Source organism: Falco biarmicus, chromosome 10, assembly GCF_023638135.1.
Source record: "Falco biarmicus isolate bFalBia1 chromosome 10, bFalBia1.pri, whole genome shotgun sequence".
Classification (NCBI taxonomy): domain Eukaryota; kingdom Metazoa; phylum Chordata; class Aves; order Falconiformes; family Falconidae; genus Falco; species Falco biarmicus.
In genome coordinates this window covers 28,813,255-28,831,157 of record NC_079297.1, presented here as the reverse complement: position 1 = coordinate 28,831,157, position 17,903 = coordinate 28,813,255, and the positions used below count along the sequence as shown (strand labels likewise).

The following is a 17,903-nucleotide window of genomic DNA, read 5'->3' as shown; positions in this document are numbered from 1 at the left end:
TTTTCATCTAGCTCCATTAGAAAATAACAGGTTTATTAGTGTTGTTTCCTAAATAATGTTGGTGGGAAAGCTTAAGAAAAATAGGAGTCAGTAATTTAAGTTTAAAGTCTGTTCTGATTAAAGAAGACAGTTTGGTTTGTCCACCTTTGCAGATTACAAGCTACAGCAAACATTTGTAAGAGCTCAGCTTCTTACTCCTCTAAAGGGCTAAAGTACCTAGAGAAGCCAAAACACAAATACACAAATTATGTCAAAACTATTCCTGCCAATGGCTATTTCCATCCTCAGTTAGCTTGGTAAAAGCTTTCTGGTGTGCCTTACACTTGTCCTTCTCCTTTTGGGTCCTGATTTTCTTAAGTAATAAATACATTCTTAGCTAGCTCCCTGTTCATCTTGGCTTCCAGGAACCACATTGTAAATACACTCACATTATGTCCTTTAGCCAAACAGATATAGAATCATGATAGCACTGTGACAAATAGAAAGAGTACAAGGCTGAGGATGTTCAGCCGGAGAAAGCTTTGGAAGATGAGTCCAAATGCATAGGTTTATGGATTAATTGAAATTAGAATTTGGATACTTTCAGCCAGGTGTCTTAAATCACATTATTAAAGCACTTTCTAAGTAAATAATAAAAATACTCCAGTTAAACCATATTAATTTTGAGCAATAAAGAATGTCCAACTAGAAATATGGGATGGTATAACTGGTAATTTTGGAAGATAACTGAGATTACTTTTCCTGTTTATGCCTACATAGAAGCCACAGAGGAGAATCCAAGGACTTAGAGCAAAGCAGTTCACCTCATACAGGTAAATAAGGACTAAAGCCGTCTGCCTTTAAAGTGGAGTGAAACAATAGCTATATTTTGTGAGTCATTTTTCAGTACTCTAAGCTATGTTTTCCAGTTTCACTTTTCATGGCAATCAGAACCTGTAAGGGATTACTTTCAAGTAGAATATGTTAAAAAAACCCAAACCAAAACAACCCCCCCCTTATTTTGGTAACACTAACATTTGCAAGAGGGAAAACAACTGGTACATTGCGCCTTCACAAATATTAGTGATGTTGGCTATGGTGTTTGGGTAGACTAAAATTGGAAAAAAGATAATTTGTGCTTTATTTAGCATAAACTTCATTTTTGTTCTGCCTTTTATGTCTTTTCCTGACTTACATTTTCCTCATAAACAAAAGAAACAGCTTCTTTATTTTCATATTTGTGCCCTTCCGTTAACAGTAAAAATATAATGCACGTTTGTTTCTTTAGCAACAAATTCGGGTGGCATCCTTAACCTCTGTATTTTCCTAGCATGGACCGTGGACACCATTACTTTCTTCATTGTAAGCATTATTTTCCAGGAAATAGATAATGAAGTTTGGTAGGCAACAGGTGTAGTCACATCAGTTGACCAAGATGAAGAAGAACTAGTACAAAGCTAGATTATATCATGGAAAGGAGATTATCTATCCTCCCTGCCTCTAATCAATGAACGTTTTACTCTTCCTCTTTTAACACACAACTATATCTACAGATAATGCATTGCCAAGAGGGTCACTCACAGAAAAGAATTTCTTTAAGACTATGCTTAAAGGGACTGACGGTTGCTTTGCCCTCCATGAATTACTAGCAGGAGTGCAAAATGAAGAGGCAAGGCAAAGAAAGATGCCAAAACCAGTTATACTCCATTTGAATTGACTGGAGGTGAACTTTGGGTGCAGAGCGCTCCCCTTCAACTGCTTTTTCTTTATTATGTTAGCAAAAGTTGCAAAGCAGTAGAAGCCGAGTTACAGAAGACAGATTTTATCTGTAACAGGCTTCATCCTGCTCAAATTGTATCGTAACTGCTATAGAAACATAAGATAGAATACAGGCAAAAAAACCCAACCCACCCAGACATGTACTCTGCCTTCTAGGAGCTACGCTTTGGATGCTCCTTCTGAAGTCCTTTCTCTCCTCTTATCAAAGTTGAATAGATCCCCAGAACATTTGAACGTAATCTTACCTAGTTCAGGGCAGCCTCTTTACCCTGCCTTGAGCACCTGTGTGAAACCAGGACAGCAAATGTAACTCTGCTTACTGGAGATTGTCACTTCTGAATGGAAATAAGAACAAAAAGCCTTTTAAAAGAAATTCTAATTCAGGTTCAGGTCCAGTGACTGCCCAGATCTGCAGAAATACAGTGTCAGGTACAGCATTTGGAGAACTGATATTTGTGTTGCTGATAGATTAAACTCATCAGTGACTTACTCCAGTCTTACAGTGGTCTCTTTCTACAGATCTTTACAGGACAGAAGGGTCTCACAAGTTACAAGTTTTCATCAAGATCAAGGATATTTGAACAGCAAACACACCCTAGTTGGTATGGAAAATTGTTGTTTCTTTATTCAGTAAATTACTGCTCCTTTATTCAAACTGCTATTTCATTGATTTACATGTTTTAGGCAGAAAGAATCTAAAAGAAGTCTTCAGGCTTCTTTAAAAAAAATGAAAAAAATATATGCAGGACATCACCATGATATTTATGTTTTCAGCTGTGATTTCATATAAAGAATATTATCTATGTATTGTAGCTGATGAAATTTAGTATCTCCCCCGCCCTCAATCCCTGTAAATATTACCAAGAAGCATTCATTGTTTTCTTTGTGATTTAGCCAGCTACCAAGAAAAAGAGAAAAGGGAAAAAAACGCATCAGTATTTATACTCTAGACCAGCAAGGTCTCAGAATGAGTGAACCTCAGGATTCAAAAGAAGCTTTTGCAGCTAGAAACTTTGCTGGAAAGTAAACAAACAAAACTGATGTCAGAAGTCTCATCCTCAGTCTTGCTAGGGCTGATCTTAAAAGGATTGGTTGGCACTGATGTTTCAAACCATTTGTTCTTCCACAAGAACAAAGTTGTCACTTCTGTCCCCTCAGAATTGCTGTCACTGAGCTCTTGAAGGAAAATGACTACTAATGCAACTAGGGCTGTGTGGAAAAAAAAGAACTGAGAACACTGCTGGCCTCCTTTTGATGTCAGTTGATGATCTGGCATCATATGATGCCATCTCCTCTGTATGGTGTTACAACCTATTACGGATAACAGCTGTAATTAACTGTAATCTAAATAATTATGATCAGACTAGTATAATATTGGTTCTGCTTTCATGGACTGTTTTTTAAGAGGGAGATTTCAAAGGGATTTTCTTCAAGGACAACATCTTGCCTCACAGGTGGGATATGCCTGAGGTGTACCTGGCTAAGAGGACAACAAACACAGAAAGTGGGCTGGATATGCCTTTCTTACAGTGAGAGCGTGTAGCACTTGCTTTATCTCAATTTTGAGTATGGTTACTTAGGGAGTGTAAATCTTCAAATATGTAGATAAAAGTATACCAAATACACTTGCATCAAAATGTCTTTTTTGTTATTCAGTTGCAGGCTTTATGCAGGCCTTAGAATTATGAAGTTTTGAAAGCAATTTTAGAAATAGACAGTGAAAGCATGGTTTGTAGTTTGGGTGGTAAAAAAGGAAGAAGGTAAGACTACCTAAAGGAGTGTACACCATACTGACATCTAATTGAAGAAAGAGTGGCATTACTACTTTGCTTATGATACCACGAGTGGAATTTATAGTGTATTTGGCTTGATAGCCTTTGCTATTAGGCCAGACTGAAAAATGTTTAGGGCTACATAGAAGTCTAACATATGTTTTATTATAAAACTCGATTGCTAAGAAAGTGTCTTGGCTATTTGCTGATGTCTAATTTAGATAAAAATATAGAAAAGAGTAGTCAGACTTCATCCAGGGGGTGTATAATTACTCACCAGAGCATCTCCTTTTCACATTCTTCACACTGGAGTAGCCATAAGCAAGCAGGATTACTGGATCTTGAGTGAGAACATGAAGTATTTTGGTTTCTTGTGCAGTGTGAAGCATTAGAAAATGTCAAATGCAGAAACCTGTTACTGTCACAGTACAGCAAGTAAGATACATTGTCTTGTACATTGGCAACATACATTTGTTTGCAAGCGGCAGTGTTGTAAGTAAGTATGTTCATAAATAACAGTTCCTTTCAATTCATCTTACAAAATAGACATGATTTTTGCTACGTAGTTGGCAGCAGATCTTTGAATATTGTTTAAGCCAATAGTGATGTGGAAATATGAAAGTGAGGCAGACAGTTTACTACTTTCACAATGAATTAAGAGTTCAAACTTAACATACTACATTTCTTGTGACTTGTCAAAAGAGATAAAAATAAAAAATGAAGGGCAGAGCTCAAATTACAGGTGCATGTGACTGAAATTAATAGCTCAAGCTATTATTTCTTGTGACAGGGGAAAAAAAAGTTGGATTCTGTACTTACAATATCGGAATAGATGCAAAGATTACCACGTCACCCCAGATGAGGAAACTAATTACTTCCAGCTTGGAGGTTTCTATCAAATTTATTCTTTTTCAGAAACTCTCTGAAATCATTGTTTATACCACTGAATGTGTATAAACTTGTGAGAATCAACAAGAGATCAGAGCCAACTCTGTGTCCCTACTCCCTCTACAGGTTTTTTTCGGTGAGATTATGATTTTTTATGTTGACCACATGGATTTTTTTAGTGCCAGATTGTTCTGGGGATCTGTGAGAGAGATGGGTAGAGAGGATTGACTGCATGTTTTTGTACAGTCTCAGTATTGCAGGGAGGTGTAGTAAGGCCTAGGCACAATGCTTTTCATCCCAGACCGTCTATTCTTTATTGACAGATATCTGTAAACAGCAAGTGTCTTCTAAGGGATGTGTGCAGGTAAGTACTGTTGTTGTCTCTTAGCTTTTTTAGCATGTAGGTGGTAGGGGCATAGGTTTTATTAGAATTATTAGAAACCTGTAAGTTATTATTATACAGAAAGTACTGTAATGAATCAACCAATCAATTTGCATCTCAGTAAGTTAACACTGATTGAATTACTTACCACGATTCATACATCAAAATCCTCACTTGCATGTCCTTCTTTTTTATTGTTTTTTGCTTTTTTAGATATTTGTGTGGTTTACATCTCTATAGTGTCTGAACAACATAGAAAAATCAGTAAATTCCTGTTTGTTAAGACCTTTCATGTAGTAAATATAATTTACGTCCCATTTAAGGGTTTTTCACACTGCTGTAACAAGGACAAATGAGCCACAGTACAAGACAAACTCAAGATGTAGTTAGTCAGTGTAACGGTGTCTGCAGCTGGGGAAGGAATATTAAGAAATAAAGGCATTGTCTTCATGGAAGAATTCATGCTGTTTAAGTACTAAGTTATGGGCTATTTTGTACAAATGTACCTTATGGACAGTGAAAGGGTATTTTCATGCCAAAATGCAAAGCAGTGTACAGTATCTAAAACTACCCCTAAATAAATCTTCTGTCGAGAAGCAGGATATATATGACTAGATGGAAGACATGCTGCTTCTGATACTGAAACTTTATTTTTGTGAAGCACTGCATTGTGGAATGCGATTGTACCTTTGAATTTTAGTAGGACTGTCTTTGTTCAAAGTGGTTTGATCCATATTTGACTGGGAAAAACTGCCTTGGCTTTCTGTGTGGTAAGTATGTTTATACTAGGAGTTAGTTCAGAGTTGATACTGTGCACTGAATAGAGGCTAGTTTTCCTTTATGTTTACTTCCTTGTGTAGACAAACCCCGAGTAAGTGCGTCACACAGGAAATCTGTGGAGTCGCTCTAGTTTTATGCTGGCACAACAGGACACATGAGAGAAATTTCAAGACAGTTTCTGTGCTGAGCAGACGGAATACTGTTAGTGACAACTCCAACAGGAGCAGATATTGGGAAGTACTGTTTTAAAGGGTTTGCTAAAGAAGAATGTTTTAAAGACTGGAAATAGCAGAAAGAGGAATCACATGTCTTCTTTCAAGTTTAAATAATACATGAATAGTGCATTACAAGTTCACAGCGCTTATGCTGGAATACTATCCAGTGGCCTCTGTTTTCCCATTTTTAATGTAGACATCTATTTAAATTTAGATTATAATGGAAAAAGATCAATGTCAGTAATGCTCTAAGAAGTAAGTACTTCTAACCTATGCTGGACTTGTATGCTACCTATCCTTGGCTTGTGACCTTCCTGATCTACTTATGAAGTACTGAGAGAAAAACATATGTAATATTGAAACAACTGAGAGATGAAACCTTGTAAATGTGTTAAAAGGCATCAGTACAATTTTAAAGCTCTTCATAACAAAACAAGTGCGGACTTTTGCCTCTCCACCAGTGTAGTAAATGTCATCAAATTTTCCATTAGTATCATACTGTGTTTTCCAAGAAATGTCATCATGTTCATCCATTTCCATTTTTAAAAATCTCTCTCCAGCTTCCAAACACTATTGAGTGGGCTGGGCAAAGTTAAACACAGCAATTTGAAAGCCAGATCCATTAGCCAAGATGGAATTAGACTTTCTGCTAAAAGAAGAACTATGAAAAATATTGACAGAGTGAACAGACTGAGGCTTTCTTTAATTTAGATATTGTAGTTCCTTCAGATCACATATTTCCTGAATAGATTTCACTGGATAGAATTGATTTTTTCTGGCCTAGCATTTCCCTGTCTTCAATAGCCTTGTGTTCCTTTTTGTATGGTACATTAGATACATTAAATAATCCTATTCCATTCTCTAATCATTATTTGTTAGCTTCCAGGAGTCAGATCTTATTGCTAGGCAACTAAACAAGAAATCTCCATCTTTATATTAAGCAGTTTGCTGCATCCATGCCTAACCCTGTACTTATCCATACATATATCTGTAAAATTACCTAACTGCAGCTGTAAATGTCAAATCTAAACATGCTGCATATATTATGCATACTGCATTTATCTTGAAACTGAGCTGTTAGTAGTCAAAACAGCTTGGAAAAGCCACAGATTTTTTCCTCCCCCTTTTAAGATGTATTTTCCTCATATGCGACTAGCTTTAAGGGCAGCCTTGGCGCTGAAAATTACTTTTCTATTTTGGGGTATTAAAATAAGAGCTATTTATATATTGACCTATAGATTCTATATGCTTTTACATCAGGATACTTCTATACTTTTATAAATATATCTGTAAGATTTTGATTACTCTAATTTTCTGTTTACAAGTTTTCCAAAGGAATTATGAGACAGATCAGGCAGTCTGAAAAACCAACAGCAGGGCTGCAGCAGATTGTACAGACAGCAGTCTTTCTGCAGTTTTAACAAAGCTTATACGTTTAATGAGTTCATATCTGCCATCTTGGTGCTTGATTGCATTTTCAGTGCCATGCAGCTTTTTTTGTTGCTCATCTAATAATAAGATGTCCTCAATAACATCATAGTCTTATTACTAAGGATTTATTCTTATTTTCTTCAGTGTAATTTTTGTAGCTAGAGTATCACTGTTCTGCCATGGAGAAGAAGGCTTCTGATGTCACACATTGGCACTTTTTTAAAAAAAACTATAATGATTTTTAACCAGTTCATGTCATGCTTTTAACGTGTATATTCATACATATGATGTGTGAGTCTCAATTTTAGAATTGTAGAATTAAAGTCAGAAGGGACATGTGGAAATCATCTAGTTCACAGGCCTCCTCAAGGCATGGTTAATCTCAGAGGTTCAGGGTCTTGTCCTGTTCGGTTTTGAAAATCTCTACAGATGGCGTTTGTACAGCCTCTCCAGGGCCTTGCTGCAGTGCTTAGACACTCTTATGATGAAGATTTTTTTCCTTGTGCATAGTCAGAATTGCCTTTTGTTCTTTCCCTGTGCACCTCTGGAAAGAGTCTGCTTTTGTCTTCTCTGTAACTGCTCTCTAGGTGGTAGGAAACCACATTTGGGTTCCTTGCAGCCTTTTATTTTTTACTTGCTAAACAAACCCAGTTCTCTTAGCTCATGTAATGTGCTGCAGTCCCCTAGCCATTGGGAGAGGCTGCCTCTGGACTCCTTCCAGTTTGTCTTTCCCTCTCCTGTCCTGAGTGCTAAAACTGGACACAGTAATCCAGTAAAGGATATTCTGCATGTGGCCACACAAGTGTTGAGCAAAGGGGAATAATAGCTTCCCCCGATATACTAGCTATGCCCACGCTAATGCAGTCGGGTTTGTGGTTTGCCTTCATCACTGCAGAAGAGCATTGCTGACCTATGTTCAACTTGCTGCCCTGTGCTATACCGGTACTTAGAAGCTCCCATCTCTGTCAGGGCCTTGGTGTGCTTGGATCCTCACAAACTCACCAAACAAAAAAGAGACCGAGGTGACAGAGAGGTGAATCTTACAGGCATACCATCACCATCCCTTAGATGGTCACTTAATTTGGCTGGCTGAATTAGCCAGTTTTCTAAGCTAAAGCTCTGGAGAGAACAGGCCCCTGCCAATACCCAGGTCTGTGTTTTGAACTACACTTCAAACCAGCTTGCGGTACTCGGTATCTACAGAAGGAGCTTATGGATACTCTTTTTTTAATTCTAATTGGCTCATATAGGTACACCTAAAGTTGGTTAGTATAAATAAAGGGACTGAACTGATCCATTTTCTGTTCTAATTTTGGTTCAGCTGTGATTAAAGTTGTTCCGCTGTCCTTCCTGTTCAGGTCAGAAATAGATTGGTAACTGACTCATGTTAGAAAATACAGCTTTAAAAATAGAAATGATTGCATGCTGTGGGTGATCCCATGGAATGGGGCTTCAGGTGGAGGTAGGGTTTGGAGCCTTTTTTCTGCTCTGCTGTCATAGCACTGCTATTATTTGTGTTTCCCACACAGCACTACTGCTTTTCTCACCTCTTCAACCTCACTTGCTGTATTTAGGAACTGAGGCAATCTGGCAAGTACAGTTGAGGAGATGGAGAAAAACTATAGGTCTGCACTATATTTAGTATTTTAGTGATGCTGTGAGCTGTGCCAAGAATGTGGGAGATTGGAAGGGAGATGCTGAAGCCCTCTCAGTCTTGCTCTCCTGGAAGTATGCACAGTCACAGGTGTTTGTGCTGTTATGATACCCTGTCACTTTTCTTGAGTGAAGGGAAACAGGCTGATGGGGCTGAGCCGCCACTCAAGTGTGCTAGCGGCAGGGATAGCATGCTGTTGCTCAGGCTAGCCCACATGACAGTTTGTCGTCATCCTGTATCAGTTTGCCTGAGTGCACAAAGAAGGCAGACTGTGTAGCAGAGGACACAACATGTGGAAATAGCTTAAGTTTCTCCCGCGGTTTCCACCACTTTAAAGTGAAGAAAGCACTTTAAAGAGGAAATAGTATCCCACTCTTACATACCTATGCAGCAATTAGCCTCTCCTTGAACTGCAAAGGTAGGTGACAGATAATGCCAGTTGTGGTGATGTATATCTCTGGTGTACACCAAAGTAACAACACAGATATATTCCATATAAGCCACCAAATAGCTTTTGCATCTTCCCATTAGGGGTCCTTGAAGCTGTCCAATAGCCCCAAAATGATGTTGTTACGTTTAATATTTTTTTATTCAGTAATACATTTCAGTTTAAATCCCAAGTTGCTACATCTGATCAATCTGTATCTGCTATAAACATTATTCTCAATTTTATAAGCATAATATAATATACTTTTATATAAATTATATATTATATAGAATATAAATTATATAAGCATAATATAATATAAAATTTTATAAGCATAATATAATACACTTTTATAAAAATTATATATTATATAAAATATAATTTATATAAGCATAATATAATATAAAATTGAGAATAACGTTTATAGCAGATACAGATTGATCAGATGTAGCAACGTGGGCTATTTTCTCTTACTGGTTCTAGCCAGTCTTTTGTTTTCCTCTAATATGAGATTTCTGTTGCAGAGTAGCCAATTCTAAGATGTTACAGATGAAACCATGCAAACAGTAAGTTATTAAATAATTGCAAATAACACCTGCAATGTTAGTAATATGTTTATGGTTTATGTCATTAAAAATCCTATATCTTAGGACTGAGTTTAGCTTGGTTTCACTAAAAAAACCCTGTTGTTTTGGTTTCTTATGGGACAATTTTCTTAACCTACATCACCAAATCTCTAGATTATAAAAAACTTGTATCTGCATTTTCTATGGGCTAAGATTCTGTGAAGATATGATTGGAACAGGCTTCCTAGAGAGGTGGTCAATGCCCAAAACCTGTCAGTGTTTAAGAGGCATTTGGACAATGCCTTTAATACCATGCTTTAACTTTTGGGCAGCCCTAAACTGGTCAGGCAGCTGGACTAGATGATCGTTGTAGGTCCCTTCCAACTGAAAATACTGTGTTCCGTTGTGTTGTGTTCTTTTGTGTTGTGTGGTGTTCTGTTCTTGGTATTCTGGTACTGATCTAGTTTTCAGGATTAGCGCAAGATTAGATCAGGTGAAGTACAGCTGTAGTAATGGAGAGAAAGGTAAAAACGTAAAAGATGGGCAGTGCAGTAAGTTGCTCCATGAATACTAAACCAGTGGTGATGTGGTTATTCAGTTTGCTGCTTCTTTGCCTTTTAAGATGAAAAGTGATTTCTTTTATTTCCTATTCATGACTTAAACTGGGCAATGCAGTGATTTATATGTCGGTTATTTGCTGTGCCTAGCAAAACTCATCTTATTAGTGAATTCATCTCCAGACTAAATAAGTGCATTTCATGAATTTCTTAGTTCTCTCTTTGGTTTAGGTGAGATTTCTGAACTTGCATTTTTTTACAGTGCTTCAATGGAGACATGAAGCTGTTTGCCACAAAATATTCTGAAATAAGTGCATAGGTTTTTAAACTTCAGATAAAATGTGTTGGAGTCACAGGATAAGCATGATAGCAGACTCTAAATATGATAAAAAGTACTATGTAAACTGTACATTCAGTATATTCATCTTTGTACATGCAGATAATATGCGCGTACATGCATGCATGTAACATGCCAGCCTGTGATTGCTAGAACTTAGAGTTTCAATCTTGAAGTTCCTGACATGCATGAATTTAACTTGCATCCATTCCTCCTATGCAAACAAAAAGATCTATTTTTAAAATAATTTCATCAAAGGAAATTTTATTAAGAGGAAAGCTGAGATGGAAGAAGGAAATACATCCTGTCATGCAAAATGCTCCAGCCTCCCCACCGCCCTGAGCTAATATTGTCCATGCTTACATTAGCAAGTAGTGCTGTGCAGTAAGAGCCAATCCATAGAGCTGGTGCTGAGAGCCTACGTTATATGTATATGTATATACGAGATGTCCACGTTATGTGTGAGTGGGGGGGAAAGGAGGGAATCTGCTTTGAACTAGTTCCAGTTTACTCCTGCGAACGGGAAGTCCATTAATAGTTGGAGCATATTAGATTCTCTGTAGAGTGCATCTTTCAGCGTTGCTTCACTCGGGGATATCTAGCTGTACTCCCTGATCTGTGCTGTGTGAAACAAAGTAAGGCTAGGGGGAATGAACAGGACATTCACTTCAAAAGCACACTCCTGATCTGAAGTTTAAGTCTCATGTAGATGCATCCATTGATAGGATGGTTTGAAAAACTAACATATTCAGCCAGACTGCAGGGAATTAGTACCTTCTCTCCTTTGAAAATAAATTATCTCTGTATTCACTGATGCTTTAAAAAATTATGCCAGTATATATTCTCTGTGCTAGGATGAGAGAGAGGGAAACAGGATAGAATATAAGGGTGTTCACAATGGAAGCTACTTGTTATGTTAATAACAAAGGACTAACCTGGTAAGTGATGACATTCAGTTTCACAACTAAAATGGAGGGTACCTGGACAGAAATTTATCTTCTATATATGTGATTTTACTATTTGAAATCTTTCACTATTTACCTTTTTATAAAGCCACAACTAAGAGAACTTTCCCTGATTTCAGATGTTTTAATCTCCATAATCTGAAAACTGATAAATTTAAGACACTGCATGAAATCCAGTACGTCACTTAACTCCATAGCATTAGTTGCAGACAATACAATGAGACTATGGCTACCTTAATTCTTCTGAGTCATTACTGTAAAATACTACAGCAGTGAATACAGAGAAATATGATAGCTCTGATGGAACTGAAGAAGGTTATGTAATTCAAGCACTTGTGAAATTAGTAGAATTAGGATTTCTTGCCAAGGCTTGTCTTCTGAGACTAGTTGTTTACAGGAGCTCTAGCGCAGAAACCCATCAGGAAAGACAATATGAGGCTGATTCTGCAGTCTTACTCAGATGAAGCAGGACCTGCTCTGAGCAGTGAATGCGTTCATTTCCATGAGGTAGTCTAGTAATGCAATACTAAAGCATGATGGAATCGAACACTACATTTTCGTGTTCAAACTCCATTTAAATAACTGAACACACAATGCTTTATTGCACTTATGTTTGGTATGGTTCTCAATGGAAACTAGTAACATAGTATACACCGCGTAGGTAAAACCAAAAAGACAGAGGCCATTTCATTTTTTACACAGACTTTGCTAAAAATAAGTAATTGATCAAGTGAGCAGAGGTAATGAGTCATACAGAAATTTGTTTCCAGATCTTTTACAAGCCTTAGCACAATAGCTGCAGCATTTCTGTAGCATTAAACATGAATATTACTGGCTTTATATAAAGGAAATAAATCCATAACTAAAAAAACCCATATTTTAAAAAATGTGTGTAAAATGAGCATTCTTTAAATTCAGACTTTCTCTTCCCTTTTCTGAACCACTATATATTGGCGTTCCACACGTGTTACTTCCTTCAGCATTATGTCAGCAGTCTGCTGGTCAGTGGGAGTTTTGACAGAGAACAGTCTAAAGCAGGTTTTGGCAACCTGTGACTGCAGATTATGAAGGGCTGGCAGCAGAGCTAGCGTGGGGTTAGGAGCCATAGCATATTGAGGGAGTTGGCAGACAGAACCAATACCTTCTTCAGAACTCTGCAGAAATCCTGGCCTTGGGAAGTCCCTTCATCATACTGCTGATTTTAAGGTTGTCTGGTGAGCAGTGTTTCATTTGTTTGGGTTGGAGGGGTTTTTAAGTTCTGCTAGGTTTCTGTCAGCATCCTCAGCCTCTTATTTGGGAAAGAAGAGTATAGTCTAGTGCAACACATTTGAAAAGTCACTGATCCTTGAACATTTGAGTTTTGACATCTTACTATGAACATCTGATTTATAATCATATTTAGAGCCTCAGTAATTCTAACCATTGTTTGATTATTAAGTGCAACTTGGCCCCTCAGGGTTGTTTTTTTGAAAAAAAGCTATGGCATATGTAAGGATTAATTAATTCCCTGCAGGTCTTTGTATTCTCTTCAACTCCCAGTCTGATTTTCTGGACCTTTCTGCATGTTCATATGTGTTCAGCAGCTAAGCAACTGTGGTTAAAAAAACCCGAACAGGTCACTGTAAAATACCAAAATGGCATTTCCCTCCTCCAGCCTTTCATAGGGTAACTGCCAGCTGATTTGAGACCTAGGAGAACAAATAACTGAACAATGTTTTTAGCCCATGATCTTTTTTCACCATTGTTCATTATTATCGATTGAAATGAAGCTTAGAAGTATGTTTCTTCTGAAGCCTTTTGAGAAATGATGGCTCTCAATACACCTTTAAGGCTGAAACATCTATCAGCAGTACTGCAAAATATACATAGTTCTGCTGAAGTATGTGTGACATCTGTGAGAGCTCCTCTGTGTCTGCTGGTGAAATCTGAGGTTACTTTAAAATTTTGGATACAGATGAAGGAGAGCAACAATTTCTATGTGATGTGACAATTTTTGAGGAGTGAGTAAGTGGTTATGCAGTAAGTATGCATGTTAAAAGCACCATTTTTGAGAAAGCGGCAAAGAAGAAAATACAGCATTATGTACTAAGATCTGACCCCACAAATACTCACCTTTACAAAAATTATTCACTGAGCAGTCCTGTAGAACTCAGAGGGACTTTCCTGGGGAAAAAAATACTTGTGCTTGAGGATAACTTAATTAGTTCCATAAGGTTGTAATCTGATTATTTAGCTCCATGAAACTTACTTAACTTCAAGTACAAATGGAATTATATTACACTTGTAATGGGATAATTACAGTAAAAGCAGAAATCATCCCAAAAGGTATATTTATATGTTAAGAAAAAGAAAACATTAAGTCTGCAAACTAAAGCATTTAAAAAATGCAAAATGCCTCAGAATTGGGCTGAATTGTTTGATCTGAAAAGCAGATAAGTGAGATCCAGGAAAAAAGATTTAAACCCAAAAGATTTCTGTTTATTGAAATTTATGTTAGTGTAATTGAATAGCTGGCTCTCAGATAGACTTAGGTGCATTTTAATACATGTGATGCAACATGCTTAGTTCATGTGCAGACGTCTATGCTACTCGAAAGCTGTATTCTGGACAAAGGAGACATCTTATGACAGATGTAACAGATGTATACAAGTAAAGGCGAAGTAAAGTTGTTGCAAACCAGAGTGCATTTGCTTGTTATTCCACTGTGTGTATTTGGACAAGTGAAAAAAAACACTTTTGGAAGTAATTACTAATTTGAGGGGGTCTAAGACAAATGTCATTGCAGTTTTCAGAAGTGCTGAACAGTCAAGATCACTGAAAGTTTAAGTTTTTGAGTACTTAAGGAAACTGACTTGATATTTTTGGAAATCAAGTTTTTTGTATGAACCTGGTACACTTTAAAATCCGAATTTCACTCACCTCTGGAATTTTTTGTCCTCACCTTACCAGAAAGACCATAACCTGTACTCTCAAAATGATACATTCTGATGATGGAAGAACTCATGTAGAAAATGCTTTCTTTTTTTTTCTCCTTAGTAGTAAAAGACGGCATAATTTTATCCTTTTTTTCTTCAGGGTGATATTTGGCATCTGTCAAGTTGAAGCTCCTGCATAAGACTAGAAAATTAGGTGTTACAGAAGTAATTGATTTCCAAGTGCATGGTCATGTTTATGAAGTCTTGAGAAGACATATTTTCATGGATTTCTATTCCAGAAGGCAGCAGTATGTATTTAAATTAAAAAAAAAAAAAAAAAAGTTTGAAGAATAAAAAGAGGTATGTTCTGGTAATATACACCGATTAAATTTACTGATTAGTTAATTTATTGTGTACAGATAACCCTGTAAACTCCCTCGAAGTAGAACAAAATCTTTAAAGATACTCTTACAATCTAATTTAGGATATTCATAAATGATACCACTGAGAAATTAGAAAACAATTTTTCCTGAACTTTGCCTCCATGAATAATTGTTGACAAAAGGCTCTTCAGGATGAAATGTCACATCTTTTTTTTCCTGTGGCTTGTGGTAAATCATGCAATCAAAATGTTAGGGTGACTTAATTTTTTGTTAGGAAGGAGTTTATTGTATCTATGTGCCCATAAGGTTTTTTAGTTCTCTGTAACCCTGAGGCCACTATATGTGGTGGAAGTAAAGGAAATCGAGGTGTTTCCGCCTGCTAATACAAACACAGCTGTACCACCTCTTACTAGTTAGATAAAAATTCTGTCTGCAGAGTTCAGATCTGGAACTAAATATCAAAGATGACCAAAGTTAAATTTGTTTTTTAGTTTAGGTCCAGCGTTTAGTTTGTTTCCTGCCATAGTTTTCTGTGCTTACATTGGCAATCCCTACTTGCATAAAATGAACTTAAACAGATAATTATTTTGCCTCTACAGCTTAATAAAATAAACTCAAAAGCAATTTTCTTTTCTCAAATACAGTTATGTCTTTATGCAGTGCATTGCTGCATAAAAGTCCTGATCTGAGTAGGGCTGTGATTTTTTTTGTTCATCGTTTTGGACAACCTGGCTAGGATGGCAAAAACTTTTAATTGTTATCAGCCTTATCGAGGATTTTTGCAGAAATTGGATTAATTCATTAAAGTACATAAAGCAAATGTAATTTTCCCTCATCCTGTGTATAAATAGCTCCTCTAAGGTATTGGATTTTTCTCAATTACTCAGATTACCCATATGTTTCTTAGGTTATAAACACATTTTTTTTTTTAATGTAAAGAAGGAGGATTGATCCTGACATTTTCTCAGTTGTGTGCAGTGACACTTTTGAAATTGTAACAATCTACTGCCAACTATGGATGTTGACTCAGGCATGAGATTTTCAAAAGGCATGCTTACTTTAGAGACTAGTTTGTCATGTTTCCATCTGTTGGATAAATATTTTTTTGACTAAGTGTAAAACCCCAAATACATGTCGTCCCAGATGCTCAAGAAATTTTTCATCTGACTGCTGAGAGGCAACAAGATGAGATGGAAAATCCTTTCAAAACACCTGCCAAGCAAGACAGTGCAGTCGTGTCTTGGGGCAACTAGAAACTCCTTCAGATTGCATTTGAAACTGTGTTGGAGGGTAGTCAACTGAGATTTTGGACTCAGAGATTAAAAACAACAATCCGTGTGACACTGTGAACAAATCTTACTGATAGATAGCATATGATTTCCCAGCAGGTGGGAGATGTAAATCAGTAGCCTGGAGAGAATCAGGAGATATGAGAATGGCAGAGGGGTTGTATGCTCAAGTGCATGCCCTCTGCAGCTGAGTTCCAGGAAATCTGACCTTCGGTTATTTTGGATGCTGGCTGATAGAAGCCTTTTCCTTGCTGTCTAAGCACCATGGCTGAAGAAATTTGCATTCCTACTATTTGCTGCTTGTCCTACTGGCTTTACCAGACAGGACTGGTGAAGCAGGTGAGACTGAAATCCCATTGTGTTAGCTCCCTTGCTGGCATGTAGACATTTCTTTGTTACTCACAGAGAGTATTTGGTAGATAGACATTGGGAAGTGTTCCTTCAGGGTTCTAAACCCAATATTTTCTTTGGTAAATACACGTCTTTTTTCCCTTCCCCCATTCACTGAGATAAAATAATGCTCTGGTGGTACATTCTCTGTAAACCTTCTGTAATTTCACTTGAACAGATCTGGAGGGATCTATTGCTCAATTAGAAGCCTCCTCTGCAACACCAATGTGCTTTCGTTGATACTGATTTTTTTCCCCTTTTGTATGTGTCTGTTCATGTGTTTGCTTAGGAAAAAGCAAAAGCAGATTAAGTAGAGATTAAGCGAGTGTGACAGAACAATGTTACGCTGTTGACTACTCAACAGCAGGTTTGATGAGAGCAGGTAAGGCCAAAATGTGTTTGGTTTTTTTTTTTTTTTTTTTGAGTCAGTTATGAGTTTTACTTAATGTAGCCACAAAGAGACCTGGTGACCCTGTGACCCTTTTTGTGTGGTGTGATTTTAGCCATGCAGTTTTCCATTTTGCTGTGTCAGGGTAACCTGAGAAGCAGGTTTCTTTTCTTTTGTATTTGATTCTCACCAAGGCGGTGAACAACTATGGTCTTGGTGCAAGTTGATGCTGTTACATTCCAAATACTTTCCCAGCCTTGCCTGCAGAATAGGAATGTGAGACTGGAAGTGACTCTTTGTATCACAGAATCCACCTCTCTTCTGCAGCAGGCATCCCATCTCATAAATCCTACCAAAACCAACCAAGCTCAGTCTTGAAACTACTTCTTCAGCCATCTCAACTGTACTGAGATATCCTACACTGTTTTAAAAATGTTGTTGATGAACTTAGACGCCTCAGCCCTGCTCACTGATAGCAGAGATGCCTCTTTTCATAATAAACTTCCCCTCCTCTGACAGCGCCGCTGCTAAGTAAGCTTCTTTCCAACTGATAAAATGCAGGATATACATATGAAACATGGCGTGTAGGTGTTTGTTTCTTTCCAGCTACTCCTGCCAGAATGCTGTTCTGGGATCCCACTGATTAGAAACCCAGTTTCTTTGTCCAGCCTTCGTGGCTAGTTAACCTGTGCTTGAAAGGTGGTTACCCAGCTTGCAGACTTGATTGTGCAGGTTCTTGGGTTTTCAAAACTCTTCTGGGGAGGTTGGTTTAAAGCTTTAAGATATATCTGAGACTGCTCACTGAG

At 37.4% G+C, this 17,903-nt stretch overlaps 1 long non-coding RNA gene across 16 annotated transcripts in view; it reads left to right on the top strand.

Annotated features, from left to right (window-relative positions):
• Positions 1-17,903, top strand: part of LOC130155679 (uncharacterized) — a 316,598-nt gene that overhangs the window by 8,104 nt on the left and 290,591 nt on the right. For 9 of the 16 annotated variants that reach the window (XR_008824182.1, XR_008824180.1, XR_008824190.1 and 6 more), the window contains exons 2-4: positions 2,278-2,360; positions 14,808-15,007; positions 16,999-17,091. This is a non-coding gene — a long non-coding RNA (uncharacterized LOC130155679). Of the gene's footprint in view, positions 1-759; positions 813-2,277; positions 2,361-4,741; positions 4,783-14,807; positions 15,008-16,998; positions 17,092-17,903 lie in introns of all 16 variants that reach the window. The other 7 variants (XR_008824188.1, XR_008824187.1, XR_008824185.1 and 4 more) reach the window with 4 other exon arrangements.